General features: G+C 34.2%; 1 long non-coding RNA gene and 1 pseudogene across 2 annotated transcripts; one reads left to right on the top strand and one right to left on the bottom strand.

Annotated features, from left to right (window-relative positions):
* Positions 1-4,882: 4,882 nt before the first annotated feature.
* Positions 4,883-8,376, bottom strand: LOC113288736. Of its 2 annotated transcripts, none has more exons than XR_003330694.1 (5): positions 8,282-8,376; positions 8,096-8,143; positions 7,573-7,717; positions 7,089-7,241; positions 4,883-6,695 (listed from the first exon to the last, which is right to left on the bottom strand). It is a non-coding gene; the product is annotated as an uncharacterized LOC113288736 (long non-coding RNA). The 2 variants fall into 2 exon arrangements; XR_003330693.1 differs by having other exon boundaries at positions 7,099-7,241.
* An 8,389-nt stretch (positions 8,377-16,765) lies between these two features.
* On the top strand, positions 16,766-17,443 carry LOC113291253 (annotated as a pseudogene).
* The last annotated feature ends 536 nt before the right edge of the window (positions 17,444-17,979 follow it).

Raw genomic sequence — 17,979 nt, 5'->3', positions numbered from 1 at the left:
GTTGCTTTTTTCAGAATTGTTATGGTACTTTATAGTTTTAGTCGTTTTTGAGAGGTGTTGGTGTTGTTGGTTGGGAAGCCACATATGTATTTGGTCATATTAGTGTTGATGTTTGGTCATAATGGTTGAATAATTTGTTATGCAGCTATGAAAATGGTTGCATAACCTGTTATGCATCTACAAAAGTTGTTGCATAACTTGTTATGCAGTCCAGAAAACGGTTGCATAACACGTTATGCAACTACTTTTTTCTTAGTATTGAAACCAACAAAAAATAAGGTTGCATAACTTGTCATGCACCTACAATAATATCTACATAACATGTTATGCAGTCGTGAAAATAGATGCATAACCTGTTATGCATCCGAAAATATGACTGCATAATGCATTATGCATCGATAAAATTGTTGCACAATCTTTTATGCATCGAGAAAATAAATGCATAATCTTATGTGCATCCGTAAATATGGATGCAATATTGCATTATGCATCAATTTTTTTATGTATGCACTAAAATCAACCAAAAGAATGCATAACTTTGTTATCCAAATGCATAATTTGTTATGCAGTGGAAAAAACGTTGCATAATTCGTTATGCATCTGCAGAATGTGTTATGCATCTTTTTTGGTGGCTGCATAATGGTTATGTATCAAGTTTTCGAAAATTTTGCCTAAAATGATGATCACCTCTGATTTTTTCGTGAATTTTTTTTTGATGTTCTTGTTTGTACTCGTTGCGTAGCTCTCTTAAAAAGATTTCCAACGATATATAATTTGTAAAATTCCAAGGCGCGGATTTTTAGATATGTTATATCCAAGTTGCGTTGCCAATTATACCCCTGATGCATAACATGTCATGCGGATGCCTAATCCCTGATGCGTACATTTTTAACAATTTCTTATAATTATGGGTGTCACGGAAATAATTATGGATGTCACAATACCTAAAATTAATTGTGGGCTTCACAATGAGAATATTATTTTTCTTGGGTCTCCCCCTAAATTTCCCATCTTAGAAACTATGTTTTTTACATCTTGGTATACACAGTGAGTCCTCAAATCCCCTAAAAAATTCTTCCATGGGGTTAGTCCTCGAGTGATTTCGGGGGAGTTGAGTGTATTTTAAATCTCAGGGATTTTGAGAGAGTTTGAGAGAGTGTAGGGAGTTTGAGAGAGTTTTGTGTTTTTGAGTTCAGGGAGTTTGGGGGAGTGTAGGGAGTTTGAGAGAGTTTATTAGAGGGAGTTTGGGGGAGTTTGAGAGAGTTCACTCCTAACTCATTCTATTTTAAGAAACAATAAACCCTTATTTGTAAATAACATTGATCTTTAATCAAAAGAAAAAAATAAATTAAAATGATCATATCTCTGTATCAATAGTATATTATTTTGTGCAACGAGATAATTTTTTTCCCTTCAATTTAACGGTCTCCATACAATTCTAACTCCCTTTGTTCACGAACATTTTCCCACATATCATCTGCTATACTCTTTCTCCATGCATTAGCTTCTTGACGTTGTTGTTCTTGAGTTTGTTGTGTCAAAATTTCATCGTCATTTACAAGCGTTGATGGATGGCTATCTTCCTCTTCCTCGACCGGAAACTCATCTGAACGGCATTCTTTTCGTAAGAAGTTGTGTAGGCCTGCACAAGCTGTCATTATCTCCGCTTGCACCTGATACGGAAATGGAGGTTGAGACTTAAAGATCAAGAAACGAGACTTCACAACACCGAACAATCTTTCAACTACATTCCTCAAAGAAGCATGACGCATGTTAAATAATTCTTCAGCCTTTTTCGCATGATTACCCGTACCAGAAAATTCTTTCAAATGATAACGTTGGCCACGAAATGGTGTTAAACAATATCGTCGGTTTGCAAACCCACCATCCCCCAAGTAATATTTACCTGAATAAAACACAAAAAGAAAACTTCGTCAAGTAGAACCCGAATATAAGAGGACTTAACAAGTGATAGTGATTCTCAATGACACCCATGCAAAGTAGCAAGCCAATTAATGCATGATGACATAACAAATTATGAAGATAGCTGTAAAGGAATTCTGTTTCACCGAAACACAGTTTCAGATTGTCCAATCTTTGCAGTACTAATACTTACCTGATCCTCTTGAAATTTTTATGGTACACTTACAACTCAATATTCCACAACACACTCAAAAATCATAGCATTCCAGCGGTTCATTAAAAAGATACATTACTCAGAACCCGACTACTTTCAATACATGCATACAGAATTCAGTTCCGGATTTCTCACACTTTGGTGTACCTAAAGTGATCAGAACCTCATGAAATTTCTACAGTAGGTAACCTTCATATATACAAACATGATACTAAAATTTCAGCTTTTTCCGATAACCGGAGAATGAGATATATAGGAATCAGTCCCCTATTCGGGATTTAAACTCAGCAGACTATAGTCATATATTGTGCAAGCTTTGCAGTAGCAAACGTGACCTGATCCGCGTGAAAATTTTACTGTACTTCTATAACAAGGTAAACTACGACATACTTAAATTTCATCATATTCCAACGGTTAAATTTAAAGATATCATTATAATCAAATCATGCAATTTCTTACCAAGATCTTTTGAACTACAAATTAGGGTTTTGACAGAGAAAGAGTACCCACAAAAAAAAAACTATACACACAATCAAAATAAACAATCATGGAGATCAAAGATATGAAAAACAATCAAAATAGTACACAAATCAAACTATTATAAACAATCATGGAGATCAAAGAAGAAAAAAAACATACCTGGAAAAAAACGTTTCCTCTTCTTTCTCCTATGGTTTTCTACGGACCAAAATCCTTCCCAAATCTCTACTATTTTGAGAGATTTGTTGTGAGACCAAAATACACTAAAAACTCCTTCGAACTCCCCAAAGCAACCAACTCCCTAGTATTGTAGGGTTTTATGACTAACAGGGAGTTCAAGAGCTTTTTTTAAACTCCCCAGCGACTAACAGGTGTTTTCTAGAGAGTTTAGGAGACTCCTCTAAACTCCCCCACGACTAACGGAGATTTGGAGAGACTCCCTCAAACTCCCTCAGGACTAACAGGAGAAAACCTAAATACATTAAAATCTATCGAACTCTCCCACGACTAACCCCCTGTTCGTATTTATCTTCTCAATAACTTCTGTTGCATCGGTTTCGATTATTACCTGATCAATCTTCCTTCCTACCACAAGTTTTAGCGCATCTCTGATTCCACAAATTTCTTCTTCTTCCGCCGAAGGGCAAACCAAATTCTTTGCTTCTGCATAGACAAATTCAAGAGACGAATCTCTGATTAAGAAACCCAATCCTCCCAATTCAGAATTAGGATTCCAAGCACCATCAATGTTGATTTTCAAACAATTCCTAGGAGAAGCAACCCATGGGCTGAAGATTGGTTGATTTTGTGTTACTGCAGAGATTCGATTGATAGTAGGGGTTTTTGTTGTGTTCAACATCATTGATTTAGCTCTCAACAGTATGGCCACCGGTTCTTCTTGAATATCGTTGTGAACAATTTCATTTATGCTTTCCCAAATTGACCACAACCTTAAACCTCTTTCTGGTTGAAATTTACCCATAGGACTATCATTTAAAAGGATAGAATAAGATAATGAACTTAGACAGTTCAATATCAATCTTATCCATTTTTGATTGAATCCTAATTTTTCCATCACCTTTGCCAAGAATGACCACTCCAATTTGTCATATGCTTTGGACATGTCTAACTTGATAGACACACTCCCTACTTTTCTTTTAATTTTTTTGATTGAATCAATTAGCTCATGGACCAGAATGACATTATCTGCAATTTGCCTTTTTGGGATAAAGGCACTTTAATTGTTAGAAATAACTCTATCCATTAGTGGTTTCATTCGATTGGCAAGAGTCTTAGAAATGACTTTATACACAAAATTGCATAGCCCAGTTGACCTAAATTGATCAGCTGTATAAGCCATCGGATTCTTAGGTATTAGTGCTATGTTGGTGTGATTGAAATGGGTTAGGAGATGTTCAGATTCAAAGAATTGTTTGGCCATTTCGATAACACTATCTCCCACAATATCCCAATAAGTTTGGTAAAACATACTAGTGAAGCCATCTGCCCCTGGTGCTTTCTTTGCCCCCATTTGGAAGGCGGCAACCTTAATCTCTTCATCAGAAAGAGGTGCTTCCAGTCTAATGTTATCCATGCTAGATAATTTGGATTGAACAGTGTTTAAAACGACATCCTGATCAACTGGGTTAGAAGTTCTATATAACTGTTGGAAATAAGAAATGAATTCTTCTCCAATAGCTACTCTTGTTGTCAGCCACGATCCATTTCTATCTTTTAGCCAAGTAATGTTATTCTTTTTCCTTCGAAACATAGTTGATTTATGGAAATAAGACATATTCTTATCGCCCTCACTTAGCCATAACTCTCGTGATTTCTCTTTCCACAAAATTTCTTCCAAGGAATACAAGTAAGATAGTTTATCAGTAAGTTCAGCTATTTTTCTTGTATCCCCTGGGTTGTTTGTTTGCACATTCTGGATTTCAGATTTAGTATCATGTAAAGAGACATTTATGCTACCAAACGAGACTTTATTCCATAATCTCAGATGAATCTTTGCATGATTCAACTTTTGTTTAAGTTGAAAAGCTTTTGAGCCTCTCACTTGCAATGACCAAGCTTTTTCAATTACTGTTTTGCAGGTTTCATCCTTTACCTACATTGACATGAAGTGGTAGGGTGTATGCAGATTCTCCACACCAAGATTTAAAGATACTAGAATAGGTGCATGATCAGAGCTAATACGAGGGAAATGCAGGACATGGGTGTGAGGAAAGGTTTCTTCCCATAGCTCATTAACAAGAGCTCTATCAATACGTTCCATCACTTGGTTTTCTCCTATTTGTTTATGAGTCCATGTAAAATCGGGACCTGAGAATGGGAAATCTCTCAAGTCCCACAAATTCATAAGATTTTCTAGCATTTTTGTGTCTTGTTCTGTAACAGGTCTCTTTCCCCACTTATCTTGTGGTAAAAGGATGCAATTCAAATCTCCTACTACAATTGTAAAGATATTTTGATTATAAGGTTGGGCCATAAAGGCATCCCAACTGAGATTTCTCAAGCTTCTATTTGGTTCACCATAAGTAAAATATAAGTTACATACCTTGTTAGCTTTAATTGATCTAGTGGAGCATACGAATCCTTGTTGGCTGGACTGTTTAACAATATTGTCAAAACCATCCTTCCAGGATAGCGCAACACCACCTTTCTTCCCTATAGATGGAACCAATGAAGAGTTGTGATATCCTAAAGATCGTAGCTTAGAAGTAGAGGCCTTATTACCGATCATAGTTTCACATAAAAAATTATATCAGGAGATTTTAACTTGATTAATTCCCTAAGTTCAAGAATTGCTTTTGGTTTTGCAAAACCATGACAATTCCAACTCAGGATACTCATCCCTCAACAATCAGCCGAACAAGAAGAGACTAGGAAGACGGCAAATAGAGAAGAAATTAACTTATAACAAAACAAAAAGCTTAACTCAGGGACACTAATAGATAAAACAATCAGATTGGAATCACAATTGAACTTTTCAAAAATAGCAAGTCATAAGAAAAACTTTTCAACTTCCGGAATACAAAAGTTGTGAATCTAAGAAACTTTTTAGGCAAAAACAGACGAGATAAACTAACACTTGAATTTTTCTAATAAAACAGAGAACGACACAAATCTTAAAAATTTCGGGTCTATTGCAGCTTGTAAGGATATCACGAAACCTGGTGTCTTCTTGAAACTGGTACTGGTGTAAGTATCTTGGTGTCTTTAGGGTCTTTTGTGTCTTGGTGTCTTTAGAATTCGAATCACAGAAACTTAGAAAATTAGAGGACTAGTGGAACTTAAATTGACTCGCAGATTGGAAGGATTTAGTTAACAGAGATCAATGGGTAGTCTTGATTGAGAACAAAAGGCTCAAAAATCATAAAAATCTTAGAGCTCAGGAGAAACTTTACGCGGCCGGCATTGGCTTCCGGTAGAAAAAGACCGCTGGAAGAGCTAACAGGCTAAAAAAAAGACCGTTGGAGTAGACTTTTTCTTAAATTTTGAGGATTCGGATAACAGAAAAGACTAGAGAGAGAGGGCTTAGAGAGACTCTCATTTTAAGTAACAGTGTTATGCATGCATGGACTCGAATGTATGTGTATATTCTAGGGAGATGATATGGAGTGAATCTAGGAATTGCTAATATTCATAGAGAAATTCAGAAGGCCGCACATGGGAGGTCTGCATGAGGTTCACTTGTTTAAAATATTGGTTGCTAGGTGTTGGAGTTTTAAGGTGGCGATGAAGATTAGAATCTTGTGATGAATGAATTATTCATATGAGCATAAACACCCGAAACCCTCTTAATGGTTTTCAGTTAGTGTGAACCCACATTGGAACATGAATAACTCTACTAAGGAAACACGGTATATTTGGAAAAGAAAAATAACAAATGAACCACTTCAACTCCCACCTGATTGTATCAATAATCCAATGAACCCATACCTATTGTTAGTTAATCGAAATATTTCCACCTCCCACTGCCACCTACAAAATCAATTAAATGCTAGGTTGTACCATAGAATCTTGGAATTGTATATATAAGTTATTAATGAGATCAGATTGAATCAAATCCCTGAAAAAAAAAATACAAACACGAATATTAATCAAATCTATTATCCCTGGTAATGGTTACTTGAACCATGAAGTGTGCATACGAAAATGCAATTAAAAAAGAATCTATGACATGCCAACAAAAAATAAAATAAACATGATAACATGTTGTGATATAAAGGTTTCCTATAACATTGCCATGAAGTTGACCAAGAGTCACATATTTGGATGATTTTTCTGGGATAACATGTTGGATCCCTAAATTGATTACGACTGAATAGGATCATGATTATATATAGGAGCAGCCAAACCAAATTTTAAGCTTTTTTTTTTTGAAAATATAAACCTCAAAAAATTCTTATTATGAGGAAAGGTTTCTACACGAATTACATGTGGTAATAGGTGCCGATAATACCAGAGCAAACCTGAGTAGGAGACGATCTTCTGATCCACATATACAACAGAAGGTAGGGAGGGAGGGGAATTGATGGAGAATGTTTTGTCTTCACATTCCAGTTCATTCATCACTCTGTATCCATTAGTCGTCAATCCATCCGCGTGCCTTGTGCTAATAAAGTTCAACAAACGGTTGGAAGTATGAAAAAAAAAATTGAACCTTAAACCCGATATATAATTTTCAACTGAAATTATCAAATTCTTAAACCTTAGGAAACTCACACCAAAACTTAACATGAATGAATAAGTGAAATGATTAAAAAATCAATTGAAACTCATACACAACGTTATTGCTATTATCCCCACGATAGACACATATATGATACAAAAATCAAAAATGTATATAGGATAGGTCATTCCCCATAATCATAACAAAAGTAAAGACATCCAAATTCTAAATCAATCAAATTAATCTTACAATATTTGTTAGCTGTAAGGTTTACCTTTCTCTCTTTATAAACTTATTTGAATTTGAATATTTCATCCATCTCGTTTCTTATCGACTCATTTTCTCTCTTCACTTTTTCCCATGACTCTTTCTCAAGCACAATCACTCCAGGTCGAGGAGAAATGGCAGATAGAAAATCCCTGGCACAGGAGAATGGAGAGAGATGAGAAACGCTTCAGAACTCAAAAATATTTTGCCTTAAAAAGATTTGTTTTTATTACATTTTGTTAGGATGATAGCAACCATCAATTTATCTATTGGGAGGACACATCTATTGGGTTATTAACTAAACTGTGATCGATTACAAAAAACCATTATAACTAAAAGATTATATTGTTCCAGATTTGTTCTTGCATTAAGTCTCTGGAGAAAATTATAACCTAAAATATTCACCACCATGCAAAACCCACATAAATTAGAGAAAATAAGGACTCTAAATTGATAAATAATTCTTTTTTGGGTTATTACCTAAACTTTGATCAATCACGAAAACCATTCTAACTAAAAGATTATATTACCTCCTGAAATACCTGGTGGTGGTGTTGATCTCTGGAGAAAGTTAAAACCTAAAATATTCACCAACCGAAACCAAATGAATTAGAGAAAATGAAAACCTTAATACACGAAAAAAGAATACCATGAAACATATCTCATTTCTAAGTTTTAACTATGCACTTTAGATCCATCATAGTTAGAGCACTTACAAAGGTGCTAATATTGTATTCCATACCAAAGGAAAAGGAAGAGAATGGGGAAGGCTAGAAAAGAGATGAGCCAAGTTAATGGGAATGACGAAAAGTTTCTTCCACACAATACCAAACGCCACAAGTTTGGAGTTTGCAAAAGACATGCCAGACTTTTATCTCTGAGCAACCACGGCCGTGGATTTATCTTTACCAAGGACAAATCCTGGCCACTGTTTAACCCGTGCCGTAAGGACACATGCATGATTTTTATTTGATATGTATTTTCCAACGTTTGAATATTTAATTTAATATTTATTATTTGTCATGTTACCCTCCATATTAAAAGTGAAGAAAAAATTGATTGATATTTTCGGTCTTCAATATACAAATCCTTTCTCATGTACTCATATATGATTTACTTCTAGTATGTTTAAAATTTTCACATCTTCCCAAATATGTTAGAGTTGTATCCTCAAGCCACGAATTTATCATAATTAATGTTCACACGATGTTTCCTAATCTTTTATTTTATAGTATTTATAGTTTACAAAGGTATTTTATGAGTCAATTGAAATGATACTGCATTTCTGAATTTCACTTATTTTAGTGACCATGAAAAACCAAAACACTGGACTATGTTAGTTATTAAAAATTATGTCATCTGAGTTCATTCGTCCTAGATAGTTGGGCAGGCCTTAAAAATTTCCAGGTCCTTGTTGACTTTTTCCACTCGAAGAGTAGTCCAAAAAGATTAAAACCCAGTATGGACTCAACAATAAATATCACATTCTATGTTCTTACGAATTCAATAACACAATCAGATCTCTAATACCTCAGAACTTCTACACATTCTACGATATTGACCTTCCAAATGTGTGGTTATTCGCTGCATAAAAATGATGAAGCCATGGTTAGCTAGTCAGTCAAATGGTTAACCACTTAACCTAATAACAGTAGGCTCAGTTATCCATCATTTTTAAAAATAATGCTAAAACATTTATTGAGGAATATTTTTGTGTGAAATGCTTTATGGAATCTCTTGGATGTAATAATTCTTACAACCGAATTTTGTTAGCTCTTAACTTTTGTTGACTATAAGTGTGCCCAAGAAATTACCTAAAAATTTAAAATCATGTAAGTGTACCCAAGAAAACCTCTTAGTAAGGTAGGAAAACAGTCTCGATGAAAAAATTATAGCGGTACACATGTCTACGTTATCAATATCTTCTTTGCACTATCTTATAGTAGTAAACATGTGCGCAAAAGAAATATATGTTCTATTATAATAATATTGTTTTAAAACCATGATATCGTTGTCACTGACCTACAAAAGAGGAAAATTCTAAAAATCCATGACAACAAAGTTGAGATAAAATATTTAGCAGCGCGATCAATGTTTGAGAATATAATAAATAAAGCGTAACTCATTCAAGATTAACAATTAGTAATAGGATATAGACTAATAATAAGAAGGTTAACTTGTGATTTGTGTGGCGAAATGAAATCAAATAGAAAGAAAAATTATGAGCCATAGATTATATCAGGGTGGTTGTTTGACCACGCCATGTAACTTAGCAGGTGAATATATAACTAAACTATTAAAGCATCTACGTTATATAAAGTCGAATAGGAATATTGATTTTTTTTTAAAGAATCTTTTGTATAGAGCGACTTAAATTAACATCATACATTTGATACCGAGGTGGAAACAGACACAAAATCACTAACACATTATTTATCCGAAGATGATAGTCCCTTATCCGACTGGTAGGACAAAATAATAAAGCATTTGAAAGTGTTATTGTGCTCGTTGTTTCTTTCCCTACGTTGAATGCTTTTAGGAACGCGGGAACATCAACAGTGCACGAATGAAATGGATGATTTGCAAAACATACAACACATTATAATTCATATAAAAAATAAAATACTCAGGTAAGATGAGTTGCTTATTTGATATAGGATATATGATTTATGATTCTCAATACTCATTACCACCAGCACTAAGGAACTTTGTTTGTAGTAATTTGAAAATGACGATGCGAAAAAAAATAAGGAGAAAATAACCTGAATCACAAATGCAAGAGAGTTTGCAAAAAAAATAATAAGAATAACGATCAGACTCAAAAAAAAAAATTCAATGGGATCCAATTTTTCAAAGTTTAACTTTAAAAAAAAAAAGTAAAAATAAATAAGATAGATAACCATGAAAAATAATATTTGGGAAAGTGAACTTCATGAAAATAACATAATCCATTGAAGAATTGAGAAAAACCCATCTCCTCCCAATTGTGCTTGTCGAAAGCCCGGTGGAACATCTAAAATAAATCATACTATATTCGATGAAATAACCATAATTTTCTTTTGTAGTCGTTTGTTTTGATTGAGGTTCAAAGCCATATCAAAATAAGAAAAGTAAATAAAAGATGACATGTGAGCAAACAATAAAGTAATAGTGATTTAAGACTATGCAACTAACCCGATTTGGAGCAACAGAAAAAAGATTAATCAAATTAATATTATTATGGTTGAAGGACATGAGTGCATTTTATTTTTCACCGGCCATCGTTGTTCACCAGTAGTTACCACCACCACCCTTGCTACCGAAACAGCTTCCACCACCACTATCCATAATGCCATAACGTTTTTGCCATCTCCAGTGCTCACCGACCACCACTCCACTTATATAATTGTTAGAAAATCTAAGCATTAGTCAATAAAAATATATTTATATAATAATTAATGAAGTAATTTATTCATTATAATTTTTAATATGACATTTATTATTACATAATAAAATATTTATTGTAAAAAGTAATGAGACATTAGTGATATGATAAGTAAGTTTTGTCCGTTATATGCATTTTTAATCTCAATCACAACAATCACTTGTGAGAAACAATCACTAATAGTTCATTAATGAAATTATGTAGTTATTAAATTAATTAAGGAAAATGAATTTTTAATAAACCTTTCATCATGAGCAATTAATGAGATACCAATTTAATGGATGTAAGTTTATTTTTGGTGGGAGCATCCATAGCCATTGATTTATCTTTTGTGAGAGTAAATATTAACCACCACTTACGTAGGCAAAGTTATCCAAACTGTGGTATGTATTCTAGATAGTAACTGATTGTTTGACCTTTGCCATGTATAAAAAAACGATATCTTCTTTTCTTTTGAAATTTATACACATATAGCATCATTTTCTAATTTTTATGATCGAAATAGTTGACTTTGCTGTATAAATACATGATCATATATATAAATAATATATAAATAAAATATGTATATATGTGTCCCCGTCCTAGGTTTTTGAGAATTTTGTAGTGTCCGCGTCCGTGCAACCCAGTGTGAGATCAGTAATGATACACACCGAAGTTTTTGTACTTCGTTTTGTCCCAAGGTGATCGCGCGGTCTCAGCATCGCGTGCTTAGCATTTGGATCTGTGAAGGGCAGACGTGGACCTCGCCCTTATCTCACACGGTGCACCTTCGGTGCACTCTTTTCGGTCAATTAATCGTTCTCGTTGTGAGATATCCTGCTCATTGCTAAGGGTAGAACCATTTCTGAGAAGGGAAAATTAGGCTAAGGCCCGATCCATGGATAACCCATAATATGAGGCCCTTAATTAAAAGAAGCTCAAATCTAGTCCCGAGTTATTAAAAGACATTCATGCCCTTTTATTTGTTGTCAAGCCCGAAATTAAATAAAATTTAAATTTAAGCCCAAAATTATTAAAGTATAGTTTGAATGTGTAAACAGAAGTTACACATGCATATTGCATGTGTATCCAGAAGTTACACATCCATATAGCATGTGTAAAGCAAAGTTACACATCAAAAAAAATAGACAACTTTAATATTTATTTACAACAATTTTTTAGCGTGTGTAACTAGAATTTACACACGCATCTGTCTAGTGTAATTGAGAGTTACATATGCGTCTATCTAGTGTAACTGAGAGTTACACATGCATTTGACTTGTGTATTCAGCATCAACTCCAGTTCCAGCGAGACCAAAAATATAACAACAAGCAATTAGTTTTTATAAGATTAAATTAAAAACAATGTATATTCAATTTCACATACATCTAAGTAGTGAAACTAGCAGTTACCTATGCAACTGACTAGTGTAATTATGAGTTACACATCCATATAGGAATTCAACACCAGAATCAATAAAGGCAAGAACATAAGCATGATTACCAAGTTTATAATATTCAAACCACTGATTTATGCAGTAAAGCTACGAGTTAAAGGTTCAACAATTCCGAGCAAACAAAGAATAGAAAACAAAATATAGATTGAGGCATGCTGGACTAACCTTGTAGTAGTATCAAGCGCAATTTTCATTAAGTTATCTTGCTTTAGTTAAGTTGCATTGTTCATGATGAGCTGACTTGGTAACATAATGCAAAGTATGAGTTAGCAACAAAAGAACTGGCCATTTTTGTATCTAGTTTTCGAAAATTAAAGAACCTGGACTAAGGGTTGACTGTCACGAAAACCAGTTTTACTTGATACTTGAATAAGTAATATTTTGGGGCTCAGCCACTTTATGATCCAGTCCAGTGCTAGTGGGATGACTGTTTGAGCCTGTTAGGATTCTAAGGGGCACACATTAGGGTTCATGACATAGTTATAAAAGCCACTACCAAAAAGAAAGAGTTTCTCTTTATCTCACAGAAGAAAAACGAGATAAATATATTTTCAACTTTTACACATTCAAAATAGCATGTGTAATAGGCAGTTAAACATCCAACTAGCTTGTGTAAATGGAATACGTAATTTTTGGTTGCAAGGCTTATTCATTTTGGCATGTGTAATTAGAAGTTACTCATGCATATGTCTAGTGTAATTCAGAGTTACACATGCATCCTACTTGTGTAATTAGGAGTTACACAAACATATAACATGTATAACTAGAAGTTACACATATAAATAACATGATTTACACATATAAATAACTTGTGTATATCACAAGGTCTACTAGGAAACATCTAAATTGAATACGAGTTATAAATGTTGCCTAATTACTGAGGAAAGCATACGAGCTAAATATAGTGGACTTCATTTAAGACAGCATACAAAAAGCAAAGTAGAAAGGAGGCAAGTCGCGAGATTTATCGAAGAGACAACAACACCGACAAAACGTGTCACCTGAAATCCACGACCATAGGTAGTCAAGATGTGATCCCATTTTTCCTACATCACTGTTAATACGGGAATGTTATGCGGGGTGTATATGTTACGAACTTTGATAACCTCGGCCTGATAGAAGTTATTTCACTAACACTTGGAAAGAAAAACAACACCTTAAGACAACACCATGCAGTTTCACGCCCTTCCCTGCTAACATCTAGACCAAAAACAACACCTTGGCTTCGAATCTTCCGCAACAGCCAACATAAGTTAATGTCGTTCACCAATCATATCCTTCAGTAACACAATTAGGTTATATCACTTTAAAGGAACTATTAATAACAAATTAAGTTACCTCAGGCGATAACACAAAATGTACATATATGTTGAAAAATTGATATGATATCTAAGATGGCAATATGTTATAAAATGCCCAAACAATATCCTGAAAGTGTTAAACTGACTCCATCTTCTGTGAGTTTTCAATGTAACCATCACAAGTAGAAAAATGGCGTGAAATCGTACCAACACTCATGAGACAAATATTTTCCTGGTCTGGTTAGATTGCTTTAATCATAAATTCACAGGTCGTATCATCGTAGCCTAAATTTGGCACGAAAGTTTACCAGATGACAACTTCAGAAACTCAAATATAACGAAAAAAATGAATGTGTATCAACAAGTTACGCTAATAATTAGCATGTGTAACCAATAGATACATATCCATTTAGATTGTTTAACTAATAGCTACACATCTAATTAACATGTGTAACTAATAGATACACATCCATTTAGCTTGTCAATTAACAACACTCTGCAATTCATATCTTCCTCTCCCTTGACCTAGTAAGTAGAGTTTAGTTCAGATGTAAGAAAATGTATATACTAATGGATACTTACTGATTTGGAATTTGAAAAAAGACAGCAAGAAGAATCAAAGGATAAAACAGTCACCACTAGCTGCAATGAGTTACCATGGCCTGCCAATTTCTGCTTTATACCTTCAACTGAATGAGAACACGAGAACATCAACAAATTAGACAAACAAGAAAACACCTCGATAAAAAACTCAAATATCTTCCTCATTTAATAAACTGAAACAATGAAATCATTAAGATGGACTATATTTTCAGTTCCAAAGAGAACAACATACTTTTTTGTCTAATCTGATTCACTACATGTCTAATAACCATTCTAAATTTTTCCTAATGTGACTGTCTGACTGAGAGGAGGTAAACATTTACTTACTATCCAATGCGCACTCTTGCATTTGCTTCTGTACTTGCATGATTTCGCCCTGTATGGATTCAAGGACCATCCCATGACGATTCTGCGTAGTCTCAATCTGTCCAATCCTGAGTTAACCTGACTTGTTCTAATCAGACCAAACACCAAAAATCCTTCCAAATGAGCCATAAATCATGTCTCATGATTAGGTATATGAACAAGCAAAGTATGAAATTTTTCTTTTGAGCCAGCTGACTCAAATCCAGAAATGAAAAACAAACAAAATATCCTTCCAAATGAGCTAATCAATAATCCCCTTCATATATTCCCATGAAAACGGTCAGTAACAGTTTCAGTTCTTCATTGTTTTATTGCTTGAGAACCTCACCAAAACTTCACCTGCAACCTGAGCTTTAACCTTCTTTGTTCAACCACTTTCCCTTGCTGGATGTCGTTTCCCAGCATCAAAAGCAAAAACAACTTCCATTTCATATCTACCAAGAACATATGAAATCGAAAATTAAAAACGAATGAAATTCAAATTAAATCTACGGGTAATAGAGATGATGAGTCGTTGATATCGAATCTCTAATCAGTTTTTAGATCGCAACTTGAAATTGAGAGTCAAAATGATTTTGACGAAGAACAGATCTGAAATTTTGTCCAAGATTCTTTAAAAAAAATTACATTGATACAAACAGAGAGAGTAGATGATTGTATTTCGATTCAGAGGAACTAATTGAAAAACGCTTTAAGATTTAGGTACTGTATTTTTCTCAGATTTGTTTCTGAAATAATTAAACTAAAATCTCTCAATCGAAGCCTAATAACAGATAGAAGAGGATACTTATCTATACATAGATTGCTGATGAACTTGTGTTGAATCTGCGGTCAATTAATCGAAATTTGTTTCTCAGATCCATTATTTTCTACTGCAACTGAGGCTCCTCCTTCTCCTGATGGTGGATTTATAATCTCTATCGTCGCCATCGATTGTCTCTGCTCAAAATAAACCAATTGTCTCTGCTCAAAATCATTGTAGAAGCCCTAGAAAATGTTTTCTTAAGAACTGGAGAGAGGAAATGAAATAAGAAATGAAAATATCTAACGAGTTTCCTATGGTATAAATAGTAAAGGGTAGTATTGCCATTATTAAAATTCGTAAATATTAATCATGGACCAGATCTGAAGAAAATTTAATATTTTGGGCCTAGTAATAGCATCTTTCTAAGGTATGGAGTTGACAATGAAGGATCCATTTTTTGGGGCTTTTATATATTGAACCCATATAATAGGGGGTTCTAGTATTTTTCACTTCTGAGAATTAAAGTTACGACCATGCGCCTGGGAAGCATAGAAGTCCCGAATAAATCAAGAACTGAGCCCATTGTACATTATTGCCGATGTTATGCATCCAAAATGCAGCTAGGCGCATCCCTAATACCTGGGGTAGTCCTGGGAATTTAATTCTAAAAATACAAAACTTGATAAGGTAATTGTATTACACTCTGAACTTTTCACGGTTGTTAAATGCTCGTACCAGCATCGGCAAGGCTGTAACACTTTATATATGATATAAAAGAATTATAAGTGATCATGCCCATTTGATCACTCAAATTGTACCAGCCCTGCTAATGCTGGTACCAGCCTTTAGTAATCATGGAACTTATGACTTTTGCTTTCTCAACTTATTTATCTCTTTTTTTTAAAAAAATGAGGGCAATTTAGATTATAGATAATCAAAAAGGTGACAATCAGATTTTAGCTACTATCTTGTCCTTTTTAACCTCTTCTCGCTTGTATTATGTTTTAATTATTTATTTTCTTCCAGTTTCTTTTGCTAAGTTCAGAGAGTGTTTAGCTTGTGTTGTGCTGATACAAGTTATATATATACCAGGCAGTCTTAGCATGGACACATTTTCGTTGGTTGGGTAGAGCATCTCACTTATTCTTGAGTGTACTCATGAACTGATGTTTAAATGACAACTTGTTGAATCTGTGATTCTGTCCTCGTCAAGTTGTTTGTGGTACAATCGTTTCAGTTCAGTATTTTATATATCTCCTGATATCAATGACTCTTGCAAACTCTAAAATTCTAATTTATCATTATTTTTCTTTTTATATATTATAATGGTTTTGGAGAGGATGGGGACAAGGATATACCCAATGAATCAAGCTCTATATATATTTGAAAACCGCATAGCTTCACTTCCCAATCTTCAGCAAAGTAAAGATTTGAGGACGTTCTCTAGGCATATGAAGAGGGAATGGAGAGAGTTAGTCTCAAGATATTGGAATTTTCAGAAAGAAGTCGGTCGCCTTAATGCAAATTTTCAAGGATATGCAATCTAAAGTCAGTGATGTAATCTTGGGAAAGGGAAAACCAATGGATGAGTCAAAACCTAAATATGAGAAACTTAATTAAGCCACATCTTTGACCTTGAAGATCACTTGTCGGAGGCACAAAAACATGTTTACCATCTAGTAAAGAAGCACAGTAGAGTTAGGGCGGACACTGTCATACTTCAGCAAGGCGGTCAAACTTTTGAGTGCTTGTGAAGGAAAACAAGTTGTTAAGGCAATTATAGTTCTTAGGAAGAAATCCGAAATACTGTCAATTAAGTTGGAGAAAGAGGCATACCATTTCTTAATGAATTTTTAAGAACCTTTCAAAGATTATGCTCGAGCATGCAGTCCAATTTATTGAGGACATCATGGGAGAGAGAGCCACCTCTTTCAAGCACCAATGTGAACTAGCTTAACGATAAATTAAAGGAGATAAACCCTGACAAACTGATGCTAACTTGATTGGAGTAGGTAAGAAAAGTAGAACTGTAACGCCCCAAAATCCAGTTGCTTACTAATCCAAGAGATCAACTACCTAATGACGAATTAATAATCTAAAACATTTACTTAAACTCTCAATTTAGAAATCTACAACAAAACTTAACCCAAAAACTAACACATACGCTATGATACTACATAAATGGAATTCCCTCAAGTGATATGAATACAAAAGTGTGTTGTTTTACAGATTTACAAAACAATACATATATAAGAATATATACACAATGTTTCCAAATTCGGAAACGCTTTAAGCTACGAAAACGGATATCTTCACGTGCACCATCTCTTCAGATAACTGAAAGATTGAAGTGAAAATGAGTGATCACATCATCCCAAATGGGTGCGTAGTGGAAAACATATAACATTCCAGTAATCACTAATACGCTACGTTCTTTGTAAATGTTTGTTAGCTTCTCTCCATAATATCTTATATAAGAAGTACTGAAAGTTTGGAATGATCTCATTGGTACTGTACGATCAGAGTCAAGGGAGACACT

This window comes from Papaver somniferum, chromosome 6, assembly GCF_003573695.1.
Source record: "Papaver somniferum cultivar HN1 chromosome 6, ASM357369v1, whole genome shotgun sequence".
In the NCBI taxonomy this organism is placed as follows: Eukaryota; Viridiplantae; Streptophyta; class Magnoliopsida; order Ranunculales; family Papaveraceae; genus Papaver; species Papaver somniferum.
The sequence above is the reverse complement of the archived record's forward strand: the minus strand, read 5'-3'. Positions and strand labels throughout refer to the sequence as shown.